Source organism: Mus musculus, chromosome 8 (assembly GCF_000001635.26).
Source record: "Mus musculus strain C57BL/6J chromosome 8, GRCm38.p6 C57BL/6J".
Taxonomy (NCBI): domain Eukaryota; kingdom Metazoa; phylum Chordata; class Mammalia; order Rodentia; family Muridae; genus Mus; species Mus musculus.
The window spans coordinates 47,991,407-48,009,830 of NC_000074.6; the positions used below are offsets into that span (position 1 = coordinate 47,991,407).

General features: G+C 43.8%; 1 long non-coding RNA gene across 1 annotated transcript; it reads right to left on the minus strand.

The window, feature by feature from the left end:
- Nucleotides 1-10,832: 10,832 nt before the first annotated feature.
- Nucleotides 10,833-18,146, minus strand: Gm32052. The gene is made up of 3 exons (XR_378954.3): nucleotides 17,529-18,146; nucleotides 14,467-14,582; nucleotides 10,833-11,287 (listed from the first exon to the last, which is right to left on the minus strand). It is a non-coding gene; the product is annotated as a predicted gene, 32052 (long non-coding RNA).
- Nucleotides 18,147-18,424: the final 278 nt, after the last annotated feature.

Genomic DNA, 18,424 nt, shown 5'->3' on the forward strand with positions numbered 1-18,424 from the left:
TCCACTATCCAGTCCCTTCCTTCCAACTCTCTGTCCCGGGAAGTTCTCCACCCCAGTCCCGGACCGGGGGTGGGGGGTGGGGTGGCAGAAGGGGTTAATAATCACTCGGAAGGGGGCCAAGGCGGGAGTCAGTGGCCACACTTTGCTTGATCAAGGGTCCATCTGGTATGAGGTGTAGATCTCTCACAAACATTTATTTATTTAGCTATTAAGTGCTGATCGGCCCTGGGTAGGAGCCGGATGTCAGACTCCTAAGACGACAAAGCCTTGGCAGAGTCAAGACACTAAGCTTGCAGTGTCCCTTGTCCTCAGTCTGAGAAATAGCCTTTCGTCCTCAACCTTTACAGCCTGCTGTGCATTGCCAACCTTGTCAATATTCTCCCAGGCCTCTAAGCAGATGCTTTTGAAATGGCAGATTTTAGGAAGAAAGGCCCCAGAGCTCAATCCTTCACCTCTTGGTCTGAATTCCCTTAACCAGACCTGCCAATGTAATAACTTCAGGACCTAGCATTGGGCAGGACATTTTCTGTGCCTGGGCATTTGCTGAAGTTGTGAATAGAACTAGACAGTAAGAACCAAGCTCTGAATCAAGCTTCCAGAAGGGGACTCCACGTGCCTTGAAGGGGGTTTTAAAAAAAGGAAAGGGGTTTATTCTCAATGAAACAGTTTATGCAGCTGCAGACACTTGAAATCCCCAGGAACTGGAAAACCAGGTGTACCTGGGACGGACAACCAGAGAGAGGCAGAGGTTCTCAAGAGAAACCTCTCATTTTCTAGGTCTTTCCCATAATGCCAAGGCCCGTGGAAGCTGGTTTTTGTGCTTTGTTGAGGGAAGTTTCTGCTTCCTAACCTGTATTCTGCCTCAGCCTATTAGCAGTAAGATAATCAGCCAGGGTCCTAGCTCTCAGTGGGTGGAGGGATCCTGTCTAAAGTTACACTGCCGAATGTGTAATTCTCTATGTTGGCCCATTCACATGGCCAAGATGTAGCCAGTGACTAACCCAAACTATCCTAATTTGTGGCTTCCTTAGTGAGTTTCTCCCTTCCCCTAAAGAATTTGAAGATATTTATTGTGCTAGCATGTCGACACCTTACATCTCAACCGTAAGAGTGAAGCACATAGCTGTTGCAGTAGGTCAGCTTGCTTCCGTGGAATGAATACTCACTCCATGGGCGTCCTCTGTATAACGAAGTCAGGTAAGCTTTCAACTAAATATTATTCAGGAATGCAAAGTGGCTCACGTTTATTGTCCCATGAATCCCCAGACTTCAAAAAGAAATGCCAAAATGACACAGGCTCGTTTCTGCTGATCGGCACAGGAAACGTTAGCCAAAAGCAGTCCAAGTGACAGAAAGGGTTGCAGTTCTCAGAACCCTTTTTACTAGGATCCAATTCTGAGTTCCTACAATCCCTTTGAAGACTCCCTAAGGGTTAATCAATGAGACTTTATTTATATTCATATCTGTGAAATGTACAGATGATGCCCTTTTAGAGATGGGCGCACTTCCGGTTTGCTTATGGCTGCCTGTGATCATTGGCCAGGAAAGGTGTATAGGCTGCTTGTGGGTGCCAGCCAGCCAGTTACCACAAACTAACCAGCAACGAGTCTATTCACTGGCTCGGAGACTCGCCTTTTCTCCTGGTTCTATATTCACCAGTGTTAATCTTCTGTTGGGATGTGGAGCAATAAACAACTAGAAGGTGATGGACAACTGTCATCTCACACCTAGGAGGTGGGCACAGGAAGACCAAGAGTTGAAAAACAGCTTTGTCTACATAGTAAATTCGAGACTATCTTAGACTACATGAGAGTCTGTCTCCAAAAAAAGAAAAAAAAAAAAGAAGAAGAGAAAAGAAACAAAAACAACAACAACAAAGCCCATAAACACAAAGGGATAAAGGAATATAGCCCAGGTGGTAAATGCTAAACTAGCAAGCCCTAGTTCCGTCTGTAACAGCATAAAATCAGACGGTATAGCACATGTCTCAAAAGATGACTGGGGAGGTGGGTGGTTCAGTGGGCAAAAGTGCTTTCCACACAAATGTAAAGACCTGAGATTCTTGTTAAAAGCCAAGTTTGGGCGTTGGTGGTGCACACCTTTAGCCCCAGCACTTGGGAGACAGAGGCCGGCTGATCTCTGAGTGAGGCCAGCCTGGTCTGCAGAGTGAGTTCTAGGACAGCCAGGGCTACACAGAGAAACCCTGTGTCCAAAAAACAAAATAAAGCTAATTACATAGCTAGCCTGAGGGTTCCCAGCACTCTATGGAGGAAAGGAGGGGGAGGCAATTGGGCCAGCTAGCCTGGTCTACAAAGTAGCAAAATAACACGGAGATTGTCTCAAGTGAGGGGAAAGCCACAAACCGGTACCTGAGGTTGCCCTAGGCTCTCCCTATGCGTGCCCACTTTCACACACATACAATAAGGGAGCACATGAATAAATATTAAAATACTTTTAAAATTTTATTAGTATATCTGAATCTGAAATATGCATAATTTGAATCCAGCAATCCCAGTTCTTTGGTGATAACTACCTATCACTGGCTAAGTTCCCAAAGCTGTTTACAAACTACCTGTATCGGAACTTATTTCATACACACACACACACACACACACACACACCAAACACCAAACTAAAAAAAATATACCAGGGCCAGGCGTGGTGGTACACACCTTTAATCCCAGCACTTGGGAGGCAGAGGCAGGCAGATTTCTAAATTCGAGGCCAGCCTGGTCTACAGAGTGAGTTCCAGGACAGCCAGGGCTGCACAGAGAAACCCTGTCTCGAAAAACCTAAATAAATAAATAAATAAATAATACATATATGTGTGTGGTATACAAGCACACACACACACACACACACACACACACACACACATATATATATATATAAAAAACAGAAAAGCCCACTGGGAGGCTATCAGTAAGGGCTGAATGTTTAACTATATATACAGCAAGAATTTCAAAGCATCAGGTAAGCACGACACAGGTTCTTATCTAAAAGGAGAAGGGTATTAAGCGGAGGAAAAACCAAGAAGCACAAAGACACTCAATAGATAACGTCAGTGGCATTATTAAGCAGGAGGACAGGGGACAGAAAACATAAAGACCGACCTAGTCTCCTAAACACCAGCTCCATGTCAAAGAAAAGCCCACCAAAGAATTCGACAGGAGGCAAATGAGACTCCTTAGAGAACAGATGAGATACCAGAATGTACAGGCTGGGCGGGGCATGTGTGTAGAAAAGACGTGGGCAAGCCCAAGTTCAAAAATGCATCTGGCATGAGGAGACCCAAGACTGACTGGAGCCATCCAGTTATGGAGGCCGCAGTGATAGTGTACACAGGAGATAGGCAAGAGCTAGGGTTAGACACGCGGCTCTGGGGGAAGAAAAGGAACGACCTGGCAGGAATTTGCAACTGATTAGATTAGAAGGGGAGAGGCAGACTAGAAGGAGGAATCTGGGATCCGTCCAAGTTTTTAGGCAGTTGAAAGCAACTCGGAGAACTGGGGGGTGAGAGGGGATGAGGAAGTCCACAGGGGAATCTGATATAGGATTTGAGTTCAGAAATTAGAGATACTTGGCAAAGAGGGGCAGCTCGCTGAAAAGGTCAGGACTTCGAATGCCCGCCGGAAGTTTGGAGCCGCCCGAAGCTCCAGGCTGGAGTCTCGAGGCGGAAGTAGGCAGGTGGAACGGAATTAAGCAGCTCGTCTCTAATCCTACTCTTGGCCTGCACTTCTTCGGTAATGTGATACGATTTTGTTTATTTCTTTATGACCTTCACTTCCACGAGGTGTGTGAGAATTAGTCGCTAGCACGGAGACCGACTTTGCAGGAACCGTTGTCTGTGTTATGCTGGTGAATCAACTCTGTGTAAGGCAAGACGAACTGGTTTCAATATTTTAATATCCCTTGTTTTCTCAAGGGGATCAAGGATTATATAAACGGAAATTCTAAATGAAGAGAACACACTCTCTCCCCACCCCCATCCCCATCAAACGGGGTTGGGGGGTTGGCTCTTGTGCAACCAAACGAGTTAAATAATGTATTTAGTTATTATAAATAGGTAACCTAATCCACACTTCCTAAGCTTTATCATCTAAAAGGTCTTTCTGAAGCTTAGTATGCTGATCTTTAAAAACTCCCAGTGCAGGGCCAAACTGGAATCTCTCATTACCATAACTACTTCTCTTCCAGTTAGTTAATCATTGTACCAACACCTTAGGCCAAAACAGTCATTTTGACTCAGTAATGAGCATCAGCAAGATGACTGGGCTTTACCTGAATAGGAGACCCCACTGAGCAGACTCTGATCACCAAGAGTATAGCGAGCGCCTCGGTGAACCCCTGTCTCCCGGTGAAGAAGGTGGTCCATTGGAAAATACTTGCCTAACACACAGAAGACCCAAGGTTTGAGCCCTCACCCCCATCGAAAGCCAAAGCAGCTAATCGTACAAAGAAAAGATGCTCAGACATCCTGATCTCCTGTAAGGCTGTCTGTGCATCCATTGGCGTTCTCTGGGGGTATACATAATACCACATTCAATTTCCATCTTACCACGTTTGATCTGCAGCTCCCCACCCACACCCCCGCCCCCATGCCAACTTTATACTCTGTGGAAAAGCAGCTCCTTTAAAAAAAAAAAAAACGAGATTCTGGAAGCTAGGGAGATGGCTCAGTGGGTAAGACACATGTCATGCATTCATAAGGACCTGAATTTGAATCCCCAGAGCCTGCGTAAAGCCAGGCACTGTAGCACACCGCTATACTCACAGTGTTCCTAGCAAAGCAGGTGGGAGGCAGAGACAAAGGACTGCCATGAAGGTCATAGGTCAGCCAGCCTGACCTGTGCAGCAGTGAACAACAAAGAGGCTCTCGCTGGTGTTTTCTGTCACCATTTTTGAGAAAAGGTCTCTCTGTGGAGTCCTGGAACTCCCTATGCACACCAGGCTGGCCTTGAACTCAGAGTTCCTCCTGCCTCTGCCTTCTGAGTGCTAGGACTAAAGGAATGTGCCACCACACCCAACCAGGGACAAGATGGAAGGCAGGAATCCACATCAGAGTTTGTCTACTGGCCTTCTTGTGTGTGTGCACTGTGACACACACAAACACACACACACACACACACACACACACACACACACACACACGTACGTACGTTTGTCCTCATCTCGGTCTTTTCAAACTATTTTGCCCTTTCTTCCCCGTCTCTCTGAATTAATTTCTCATTAAATTTTTTTTTATCTTGGTGCCTGTGAGACAATAATGTGTAAAACTCCCAACACAGAACTAAAGAAATGCAATAATAAATGTTTTACTCTGTTTAAATCTGCTTGAACTGGTACACAACTGAACTACAGCTAAACACAAAACCCTTTGAGTGTCTCTTGACAAAGGCAATGCTGGACACTGGGAAATAGAGGAGCCAACTTCGTCCTCTCCCTAGGTGTTTGTTTCACTGCTGCTGACATAATGGTGTGAGCCTATCTTCAAACAAGCATAGCTTGAGGCTGTAAACCCAGCAGGGGAGCCATGGGAGGGGGTGGGAAAGACTAGGAGATGTCTCAAAAACCAATGCCACACCACAGCCACACATACACCCCACACACAAACACACAAAGCACACCTGTGACCCCCAGCAAGTGAGAGATAAAGGCAGTTGTCAGAAATTCAAGGTTATCCTCATCTACAAGCTCAAGGCCAGTCTGGGCTACAAACAAACAAACAAACAAACCCAAAAAACTTGTCACCACACACACACAAATTCAAAAAACAAAACAAAACAAACAAAACAAAACATAACACAAAAGCACTAATAAAACAAACATATAATATAACTTCCCAATTTTATTTTGAGAGATAGTCAAATTTAAAAAGGAGGAAAATATGGAAGGGAAGAGATTGGGGTGTAGCGAATAAATAAATTATTTTTTTTTGTTTGTTTTTGTTTTTGTTTTTTGAGACAGGGTTTCTCTGTGTAGCCCTGGCTATCCTGGAACTCACTTTGTAGACCAGGCTGGCCTCGAACTCAGAAATCCACCTGCCTCTGCCTCTGGAGTGCTGGGATTAAAAGTGTGTGCCACCACGCCCGGCTTAAATAAATCAATTAATGAGGAAAATTTTTTAAAGATTTATTTATTTATTTTATGTATGTGAGTAGACTGTAGCTGTACAGATGGTTGTGAGTGTTCATGTGGTTGTTGGGAATTGAATTTTTTTTTTTTTTTGGTTTTTTTCGAGACAGGGTTTCTCTGTATATCCCTGGCTGTCCTGGAACTCACTTTGTAGACCAGGCTAGCCTCAAACTCAGAAATCCACCTGCCTCTGCCTCCCGAGTGATGGGATAAAAGGCGTGTACCACCACTGCCCGGGGAATTGAATTTTTTAGGACCTCTGCTTGCTCTGGTCAACCTTGCTCACTCAGTCCCTGCTCCCTCCGGCCCAAAGATTTATTAATTATTATAAATAAGTACACTGTAGCTGACTTCAGACACACCAGAAGAGGGTGTCAGATCTCATTTCAGGTGGTTGTGAGCCACCATGTGGTTGCTGGGATTTGAACTCATGATCTTTAGGAAGAACAGTCAGTGCTCTTACCTGCTGAGCCATCTTGCCAGCTCATGAGGAAGATATTTTTGCCAATTAGCATAGAATGGTGGTTCTCCTAGTTATCATTAATTGTCAAATTGAGCCTAGTGCCACCTGAGAGGAAAGCTTCCACTAAAACTTACCTAGATCAGCTTGTCCTGTGGACATACTTGCGGGGATTTTCCTGACTGGTATTTGATGCCAGAGGGCCCGGGCCACCGTGGGTGACACCATCCCTATGTAAGATGGAACAACACTGGGCTGGAGAAGTAGCTCAGTGGTTAAGTGGGCTGGCTGCTATTCCAGAGGTCCTGAGTTCAATTCCCAGTATCCACATGGTGACTCACAACCATCTCTAGTGGAATCTGATGCCCTTTTCTGGTGTGTAGCTGTACATGGAGAGAGAGCACTCATATCCATAAAGTAAATAGATGAATCTTTTTAAAAAGATGGGCCTGGCCAGGCGTAGCGGCACATGCCTTTAATCCCAGCACTCGGAAGGCAGAGGCAGGTGAATTTCTGAGTTTGAGGTCAGCCTGGTCTGTATGGTCCAGGACAGCCAGGACTATACAGAGAAACCCTGTCTCAAAAAAACAAAAGTAAAAACAAAACAAAACAAACAAAACAAAAAAGATGGGCCTGGGCTATATAAAGATACTAGCTAAACAGGAGCCTGTTCGGGAACCAGAGAACGAACAATGTTCCTACACAATTCCTGATTGCAGACTCCTGCCCTACAGCCACTGCCACCCCACCCCCACCCCCCACCCCCACACACACAATGCTACAGAATTATATTAAAGTGTGAAGATTGCTCAACACCTATTCCTGCACTGGGGATCATGCGCTCATGAGTAGAAATGTGCTTACCCTTAACACACTTAGTGTAGAGGCAAATGCCTCGCTTTGTTAAAGATTATTCTCCTAGAAATAGTCTTATAGCTCTCTTGATCGTTGATGAGCGTGTGTAGACACATAAGATTCACTTATGGTAATTCTACAAAACAAAGCTCTATCTTTTCAAACTGTTACTCCTGTACCGGAGCCATAGGGCCTCACTCTGTAAGCCCAGGTTATCCTAGAACTTACTGTGTCACTTAGTTTGGCCTTGAACTCATAGCAATCCCTCTGCCTCAGCTTCCTAAGTCTTGAGGTTACCATGAACAAAGAAACAAATAGATTCAGCTACTTTCTAAGTAACCTTAATTTACAAATGGCCTTAATACTGTCCCGTAGGCATCCTGAGGTGGTGGCAACTTCTTCACAAACATACAGACCTGCTGTTCAATTCCTAGCAATCAGGTAAAGAAGTCAGGTGTGGTCTCCTGCCTGCCTTTAACACCAGCCCTGAGCAACACTGAGGGAAGCAGAGACCTCAGAGGCTGACAGAGGAGAATGCCTGACACCCTCCCCCTGCTTGCAAGAATCCACAGGACACATGCATGCATGCAACAGACAAACAGACAGAGACGTGTACACACACACACACACACACACACACACACAATGTCCTTGGAAGCTCTTTGTTGCTTCCTAAAAACAGAACCCTGGCAAGAGTATCACATACTTTGGGGTTATCAGGCTTTCAATCTCTTTCCATTTGAATATAAAAAATAAAAACCGATGCCTGTCGCTGATTCTGTTGCCTGTCTTTGAATCCCATTCCCCACGCCGGGCTGCCTTGTGTAGCCTCAGTGGAAGAGGATGCACTTAGTCCTGATGAGACTTGATGTGTCAGGGCTGGTCTGTACCCATGGGGTGATGAGGGGAGGGGTTTGTGAGAGTGGGACTAGGAAGAGAGGAGGGAGGGAGCCTGAGGTCAGGATGTGAAGTGAATAAATAAATGAATGAATGAAAAACATGTATGCCAGAGTGTTCTAAATGAACAGAATTAATTATATATTATATATTACATATCATACACACACACACACATATCACACTATGATGGCTATTTGGCTATTCTTGGTTGTCAACCTAACTACATCTAGAATTAACTAAAGCCCAAATGGCAAATGGCTGGGAACACCTGTGAGAGATTTTTTTTTCTTACTTAAATCTTTTCAGGTGGGAAGACCTATTTCTTCTATTTCTTTTCTTTTTCTTTTTCTTTTTCTTTTTCTTTCTTTTTTTTTTTCTTTTCTTTTCTTTTTTTTTTTTTTTTTTTTTTTCCGTTTTTCTAGACAGGGTTTCTCTGTGTAGCCCTGGCTGTCCTGGAACTCACTTTGAAGACCATGCTGGCCTCGGACTCAGAAATCCACCTGCCTCTGCCTCCCAAGTACTGGGATTAAAGGCGTGCGCCACCATCGCCTGGCAGGAAGACCCATTCCAATCTTTTGCTTCAAATCCAGTCTTCAGGATAAGATCAGTTTGGTCTCCTTTCCATGTTTGGAGTGCCCTTCTCCAACAGTAGGAAATCTGACCCTCCTCACCCCAATATGCATAAGTATTTCATCAGCGCCTCTGAGTAGACCCACCCCCTGGAACTGTCAATTTCCCTTTACTTGCTAGTTGTCCCTCTTACTCAGGTCTCTATGCCTCATGACTGATCAACTCCCTGATCAAAACCTTCCTTACAGGGGTTCCCTTCACCCCTCAAGCTCAAACTCCCCACACCAGGGCACTCTGCCCCATCACGTGGATGATCTATCTATCTTGTTGGGCTCTGACATTCTACCCAAAGCTCTTCTCCAAAGAATCCATCTTTACTCTGTTGATCTCAGCCCCGGTACAAGAGGACGTTTTTTGTTAAACCTGAACTCCGACGTAAACCTCAGGGTGCCCCCTCTGTGTTGCCTTCTGCTGATCTTTTAAGGCTCAGCTCTCTTGTTATAACAGTGTTTTCTAATCTAATGAACACAAGAGTATCATGGTGGACGTCTGCTAATGCAGGCTACTGAGCCCCATATCAGGGAAAGTCCAATCCAATTGGTTTGAAATAGGGCCTTGAGGTCTGCTTTGTCCACTGCAACTCTGGGTGCTTCTGATGCAAATGCTCAATGTGACAATAGAAGAAATCCTTTGTGTTTGTGTGTGTGTGTGTGTGTGTGTGTGTGTGTATGTGGGCCAGCCAGATGGCCCGGCGGGTATAGGCACTTGGTGCCATGCTTGGTGAGTTAGGTTTCATGGCAGAAGGAGAAAATCAACACCCTTGAGTTGGTCTCTGGCCTCCGAAGGCACGGCTCTCGGATTTTGTAGGCTCACCCACACAAACAAACAACAAATAAATGTTTAAAAGCCTTAGTGGTTTTTGGTTTGTTTTTTTGTTTTGTTTTGGTTTGGTTTTGGTTTTTCGAGACAGGGTTTCTCTGTGTAGCCCTGGCTGTCCTGGAACTCACTTTGTAGACCAGGTCGGCCTCGAACTCAGAAATCCGCCTGCCTCTGCCTCCTGAGTGCTGGGATTAAAGGCGAGCGCCACCATGCCCGGCGGGATATTGGGGGAGGGGGGAGAGGCAGGGTTTCTTTGTGAATTTACTCTTTGTGAATTTCACATCACCCCAATCCCACTCATCCCCCAGTCTCTCTCTATCTACCCTCCTGCCTTGCAACCTCCCCGCCAAAGAAAATTAAAAATTAGCCAGGTGATAGTGGCACACCCCCTTTAATCCCAGCACTTGGGAGGCAGAGGTCAGTTTAGTCTACAGAGCAAGTTCCAGGACAGCCAAGGGTACACAGAGAACCCTCTTGAAAAACAAACAAACAAACAAACAAAAAAAAACAACAAAAAAACCCTAAATAAATAAATCTATCTCACCATGGAAGCTGCCGTGTGTCACAATATACCTTTTTGCCCAAATAGTTCTACTTGCAAACATTCATTGCAAGGAGTCATTTGTCTGGTTCAAGGCCTCTGGCTTCTGCTACACTATCAACAGTGGATCCTTATCAGGACTCCTCTGGATATCCTATTGTTGCTCTGTGTCAAGCAGACTCTGCAGCCTTGGTCCTGCAGGACTGGCTCTTCGTGGGCTCCAGCAGTTCAGATGGGGTAGATGATGGAGTGAGCCAAGTCAAAGCCCCGGATGTGATAGCTGAGTTTGCCAGCCCTACAGCTTTTCTAGGACTGAGCCACTAGGGACAGTTCTCCCAGCTTTGCCCAGGAGAGAGGTGGGGGACAGCTCTCCGGCCTACGCTAGGCAGTGAGGAGTGGGTTTTGTTGGTGGTGGTGGTTTTGTTTGTTTGTTTGCTTGTTTGTTTTAAAAAATACCTGTGTGGGGAAAAATACCTTTCCATACTAAGTTGCTGAATCAAATAGTAAGCATATTTAATATTATGACTTGTATTAACCAACTATGTGCCAGAATGGCTGTGCCAATTCATAATCCCACCAGGAACGCGCACGGTGCATCGTCTCCATTTTTCTGATCGTTTCTGTTGTGCTTTCATTGTGCGCAGGGTGGGTAGGTGCCTGATGATATTTCATAATGGGCATCATCTTCTCCTTGGGCCTTAGTTTCTGCATATAGAATTAGGTCTTAGGTTATATCAGTTTCCCCAAATTTGCCCTGTAATGGAGCTCTAGGAATCATTGGTTAAAAAGCCTGGTCATAGGCTTTGCATTAGGCCATTCAGGGAAAGATAGCCAGAACACGTATATTCGATTGTGACCTTTAGCTTTTCTTGACTAAGGTAGATCCACGAGCTGGCTGGTTGATTGGTCAGCTTAACACAGGATGAAGTCATCTTGGAGGAGGGACCCTTAAACGAGAAAATGCCTCCAATAAGACAGCGCATTAGGAGGGAGAGCTGTGCGCCTACTTGATGTGGGAGGACCAGGGCCCACTGTGGGCGGAGCCATCCCTGAGCAAGTGGTGCTGGGTAGTTTAGGAAACGAGGCTGAGTGAGCCATCAGGAGCAAGCCAGTGAGCAGTGTTCCCCAATTTAACTGTGGACCACTAGCCATACATTTCTAAGGAAACAGCAAAGGCTGCCTGCACACAACACTTGCATAGTGTCCCGATGAGATAAGCATAAAAGATGGATTCAGAGCATAGCATTTGTATCTTTGTCAAGCCTAAATAGTTCAGATATTTTTTCCATTTTTAAAGGAATACTGTCACTTCAAAGATTTAAAATATTCCTAAAATGCCAAAGCCACATACCAATACTGCCCCACTGCTTTCTCCCTGAAAATATTAAAATGATGGAATGCTACATAGTAAAATAAAACCTTCACACCCAAAGGAAGATCGGGCTTGAAGTAAAATAATTAATAATAAGGTTTCCAACATAACAACAACAACAATAAAAGTGTTTTCAATATAACAAAAACATGTGCAGCTAAAACCAATAATAATGGTAAGAAAGAGTAAAATGGGTTCTTACCATGCTATACCTAAAGGGTGGGGGAAGAGGAAGCAAGCTGTGGCTAAAGGTTTGCCACAGAGGAACACGGATGCTCAGAGAATAAGTATTAAATGAATAAATGGGTTTTTTTTATACATTGTTCTTTCTTTTCTTTTTAAAGGATTTATTTACTTATTTTATATATGTAAGTGCCGTCATCAGACACACCAGAAGAAGGTATTGGATCTCATTACAGATGGTTGTGAGCCACCATGTGGTTGCTGGGAATTGAACTCAGGACCTTTGGAAGAGCAGTCAGTGCTCTTAACCACTGAGCCATCTCTCCAGCCCCAGGATGATTTTTCTTTATGCAGTATAATTATTTTTTGAATATTTTTTAAACAAATACTTTTAAAACTTAGTCATCAGGCTTCTGTTAACTATTGACAATTTTTACCAAATAAATCTGATTTAGACCTTTTAAAAAATTCAATTATTTAGCACTATACTATGACCAGTGCTAGGCTTTTTGTTTTTGTTTTTTTTGTTTTTTGAAACAAGAACAATATTTCATTGTCTGGCCCAGGCTATCCTGAAACCCACTCTATGTATGGTGCAGTCCTGTATCTGTGGCTATCCACCTGCCTCAGTCTCCTGAGTACAACAGTTTTGAAAAGCAAAGAAACTGAAGCTTCAGTAATTAAACGTGTGCAGCCAAGAGCATGCAGCTAGTAATGAAGCCAGGACTGAAGCAGAGGGAGCAGCCCCCATGACTGTGTTCTTAGCTGCAGAGAGCCAGGCAGGCAAGGAAGGCACATGGCAGGGCTTCCAGGCAACTGAGTTAAAGATGATAGAAGCAGGCTGTATCCAGACATGAAAATGTTGCAATGAAATTCACCAGTGTGTGTGTGTGTGTGTGTGTGTGTGTGTGTGTGTGTGTGTGGTGTCCACGTGTATGTACTTGGGTGTACATGTGTGTAGGACAGAGATGATACTGAGTACCTTCATTTATCACTTGTTGATTGATTTATTGATTGATTGATGATTGATTGATTGAGACAAGGTCTCTTGTTGAACCTGGAGCTCTCCACTTTTGCCACACTGGCCAGCGAGCTCTAGAGACCTGATTGCTTCCACCCCCAGTATTGGGTTTGCAGACGTACACCACTGTACCTGGCTTTTACACAAGTTCTAGGGCTCCCCAGTTCACGTCATGCTCATACATCAAGCACTTTATCCACTAAAGCCACCTCAGGGCTCTTGGAATAGCTTAGGCAATGAGATAAGGGATACAGAATTGGATTATAATCCGAGTCAGGTGTGATGGCTTGAGTCTGAGCCCTTGGCAGGTGGAGACAGAAGAAGCAAGGTTATAAGGGCATCCTAGATTACACAGGGAGCTCAAGGCTATCTCAGGCTATGACAGAAAACCCCCAAAAATAAAATTATACATGAGTTGAAATATAAAATATTGACAAAAAAAATGCCGGTGTGGTGGCACACGCCTTTAATCCCAGCACTTGGGAGGCAGAGGCAAGCAGATTTCTGAGTTCAAGGCCAGCCTGGTCTACAAAGTGAGTTCCAGGACAGCCAGGGCTATATATACAGAGAAACCCTGTCTCAAAAAAAAAAAAAGCAAAAATAAATAAATAAATAAATAAATAAAATATTGAGGTTGATTGCCTGAATAAGTGAATAGATGAGTGAATGAATGAATGAATGAATGAATAAATGAATGAGTAACAGAGGGAGAATCCTAACCCTTTGGCCCTTGAGTATGGCCTGGCGGTAGTGTCACTGTTGTTTAAAAGGAGTAACTTCACAGTAAAGAAGCTTGGCAAGGGGTTAGAGAGATGGCTCAGTGGTTCAAAGCACTAACTGCTCTTCCAGAGGTCCTGAGTTCAAATCCCAGAAACCACATAGTAGCTCACAACCATCTGTAATGGGATTTAATAACCTCTTCTAGTGTATCTGAAGACAGCGACAGTGTACTCATATACATAACATAAATAAACCTTAATAAAAGAGCTTCACAAACACTAAGCTACACAATCGAGCTTAGCGTTACTAGTGATAAGTCATAGTCCCCTGGTCCCACTGCAAGCTTTTCCCCAGCCCCTAACTCCAGTCTAATCATGGGAAAGCTTCAGCTAAGCCAGGACCGAGGCACAGGAACAGTCTACAAGTTAGGACAGGACAGACGACACCAAGGAGCCGACAAGACTGGGGTAATCTCAGTGGTATAATAACTAAGTGTCCCCCAGACTGGAATTTAGTGGAAGGCAATGCATTACACTTCTTACCAATGCACTAAATTTCTTACTGGGACAAATGGGTTTGAGAGCTTTTAGCATTTTGGGAGATGGCGTGAAGCTTGTACGTGAACATTCCACACCATAAACCACATATGCACGAGCATTCCAAACAAAGGCTTCACTAAGGGAAAATAACGTGGAGGGGGTGGGGAATCAAGGCAACCTCTGCAGAAGACTAAACGTCCCAGCAGCCTAAGAATGATATGATAGGACATCTCAGAAGATATCTTTAAATGTGTGAAGATAGTCCTTTCAGGAGATGGGTTAGCTTTCTACCTGCGATGATGTTGTCATTTATTGCTTGAGGTTTCTTCAAGGCCCTGGGTTCCTCTTTGATAGCTATTCAGTTTAACTCAGTCTGTACAGCACCGGTAGTCTCTTTAGTTCTATGGCTGTAAAGAAACACCATGACAAAGGCATCTTACAACAGAAAGCATTTAATAGGGACCTTGCTTACAGTTCCAAAGGATGAGTCTGTGACCTACATGGCACTGGACCAGTAGCCGACAGCTTAGAGCTTATCCATGAGCAGTAGGCAGAGAGGTCTGGGCTGGACCTGGTGTGTGATTTGAAACATCAAAGCCCATCCCCAGGGACACGCCTCCTCCAACAAGGCCACACCTCCTAATCCTTCCTCTATAGTTCACTAGCTAGGAACCAAACATTCAAATATGTGAGCCTTTGAGGGTCATTCTCAAACCACCGCAGGAAGTAATCTATGAACGCCAAGAAACAGAGGTCACACATACTATTTTGAAACATCATTTATTTAGTATATGGCAATAATCTGTATTGTATTGTATTGCATTGTATTATATTATATACAGACCCCATCAATTTTTTTTTGGTAAAATAATTATTACTAGCATTTCTTTTCTTGTTGGTTGTTTGTTTGTTTTTTGTTTTTCCAGACAGGGTTTCTCAGTGTAGCCCTGGCTGTCCTGGAACTCACTTTGTAGACCAGGCTGGCCTCGAACTCAGAAATCCTCCTGCCTCCCGAATGCTGGGATTAAAGGCGTGCACCACCACGCCCGGCTATTACTAGCATTTCAGAATATACACATGGACAGTGTTTTTTCTTCTCAGGGCCATGTTAGCTTAATGCTCTGACACTGAAGTACATCCCAAGTCTAGAAAAAAAAATTCTAATAGTACTAATTCTAAATAATTTTGTTGGCTTTTACAGTTTGTATGAGCTGACCATATCTTTTTAAAATCCACTATTCTTAAATGACTCTTTTGTGTAGGAATATACAATATATTAATTGAAATGGGAACAATCATGGGTTAATTGATCTAAAAATATAGTTCTAGGCCAAATTCCACCAGCTATTTCAGATATAAAGCCAAGGCGCATATAAATGCCTGTTTAAATTTGTCATTCAGCACATCTGTGCACCATCCTTAGATAAAACTTTTTGGTCTTAAAAGTTAAGCATTATGCAGAGGAAATAAAGTCCAACTGTTCAGACCGCTAAATACAGAGGAAACAGATGGTCTCTGACCCTCCATAGAGGCCAGAAAATTCTCCTGCCTATTTTGGCTCTTATATTGTAACTAATAAAAAGTCAATTCTTCAGCTATTTGTGGTTGTAAGCTGTATAACCTTATACATTAGATTACAGATTAGGTAGATAGATAAAAATATGATGCAACATTTGCGTACGCACACACACGTGCACACACACACACACACACACACACACACACAGAGTTTTGTTTGAGGCCGAGTAGAATGGCCTGAAATTCACTCTATAACTAAAGATGACCTTGAAGTCCTCTTCTTTCTGCCTCAGCCTCCTGTATACAAAGACCACAGACACATGCCACCATGCTGGTCCATTCTTATATTTTGATCTACCAAAATATCACAGACAATAGAGTAGGAATTTATAAAGCATTCAATAAGACAATGAAAGAGATTGAGCACCACAGAATTGATTTGGGCTCAGTGCCCAGAGAAACCTCAGACTGGGATGTCTGTGACTTAAATAGGTGCACTAGAGCCACTATAAGCGGTTCATCTTGGTGGGTTTTCAGTTAACTGAATAAAGGCAGACAGATATGTCATGGTACTGGTACTAATTTGCACTTGATTGTAGAAAGATTACCCACAACAAAGCCATTTTGCACACCAGTTTATATAAGGCAATGCAGTTAAAAACTATAGTTATCTAGGAGAGGATTCAGTCAGCTCTCAGGAATGACACCTGGGATTGTCCTCTGTCCTCCAAATGCATGCACACATGTGTTCTTGGATGCCCATGAGCATGCTTGTGCAGTGATAGTCATCCAATCACTTTCAGTTTCTTAGCAACCTGACTGTTCTTGGAGGAAGATTACTGCAAAATTTTATTGCTGTGTTCTGCTTTGGTTGCTCAGAGGAAAACAACAACAACAAAGACTTGACAAGAGATACCATAGATTCTCGGCCTCTTTTGAGAAGTCCAAGCTGCAAGCTAGTGACTCTCACCACTGAGGGAAGAGATGGTTTCTTCCCTGTTCAGTCCAGTCTTTTACCCTATTGTTCTTGAGTGGTGAAGACCTTTGCCACTCTGGCTTCACACCTGACCTGAGTCCCTGGAAGTGTGCAGATCCGCGGCCACCCACATGCAGGTACGCTGCCGAGAGCTGTGTAGAGCCGACATCCCTTGGCTACAGGGAGAACCTGAGCAACCAAAACCTGCCATATTGCTTCCTTTTCTCTTTTTCTTTTAGTGACACGGAGGTAATACCTGCGCACACATACATTTGGACTATGTAGAAACGTGGCTGTGTATTCTCCTTTTTCATTCTTTTTCTGGTTGTTTTTATTTTTGTGCACACGTGCCTGACAACTTTTCTTAGGAACTATTGATTACCACCTTATAGCTGAGGAATTTTTATACAACCCTTGGTCTATAGACATACACATCAAATAATGATAACTCATTTATTTTTAAACAATTTGTTGGCATACATATCATCTTACCATTTGTTCACGATTAAAGGGAATTTGTATGTTAACGAGACGTTCATTTAGCTTTAAATCAAGAACGACGTTTTAGCTGAGTATTTAATTCTGCAGGGCACAGAGCATCGTCAACATTTTTCATAGTTGATAGTTTGATGTTAGAGCTGGCAAAGCCGAGTGTGCCACTTTGCATAAATCCATAGCACAAAAATCCCAAGAGTGTGTTTAGAACCACTCAGAAATTGTCGGAAATTCTGTCCTAGTCTCAAGAGAAACTTTATTTAATAATTTAAAAAATGAACCTCAAATCAGCAACTCCAAGACCTTTTAAAATAAAGCCTTTTAACGCAATACAATCACAGAAATCCGCGCGCTAATCTTTTACCTGCTAAGAGGTGGCGTAGGCAGGAGAGACTTTGTGTACTGTAATTAAAATCATTTATGTTCCTCCTAAGAGCAGAAAAATTTCTAAGCCCAATAAAATACCGCAACCAGGAACATTCAACACACAACCAGGACTGTCCAACACTCTAGTCTGGTCTGAACTGTTTAAGGCAGCAGCGGTGAGGCTAGGGGGCGACGCATGCGCAATGTGCTTCCCCGTGTGACGTCACAATCAAGGCTGCAGAGAAGCTGTACTGAGTAACAAGAGCAAACACTGCTAGAAAACATCTTAGCATTGTTACACAATTAGCTTTGTTGCTGTTGTGTATTCAGAAACTTTTTACTGTTGCCAAATTTTCCACTGTGCCTACCCATCATCCCTTAGCTTCAATTATGTGACATAGTGTCATGGTCTACGTGGGCTGGGGCTTAGGGAGAATCCCAGAGTCTAGGGTCGCGAAGATCTTTGTTGGGTTCCTGGTTGTATTGGATTAGCTGGGCAACCCTACAGCCATCTTCCTGTCCGGTTTTCCATTTCTCAGCTACCCTATTTGTTGTGTAGATATTGGGATCTGGTAATTGAGTGTGTCTGACACAAGGCATCATTTAGAATTGGTTCGTCTTCCTCTGCCCTTATCTCCCATCCGCTGATGGCCTTGTCTTTCTTTGCCATCCCTCTTTTTATCTTTACTGCAACCAAAACCCGCAATTGTTTGAGGAAAAAAAAATAACGTTTGTAAGTCTTATTACTGTCATTGTGTGTGCGCGATGTGTGCGGGAGTGAGCATCCCACCACGCGTATGTGTGGCGGTGAGAGATAGCCGGCAACTACACGGAGTCCGTTTTCTCCTTCCGTTTTTACCTGGGTTCTGGGGATTAATTCGGGGGTCGCTAAGC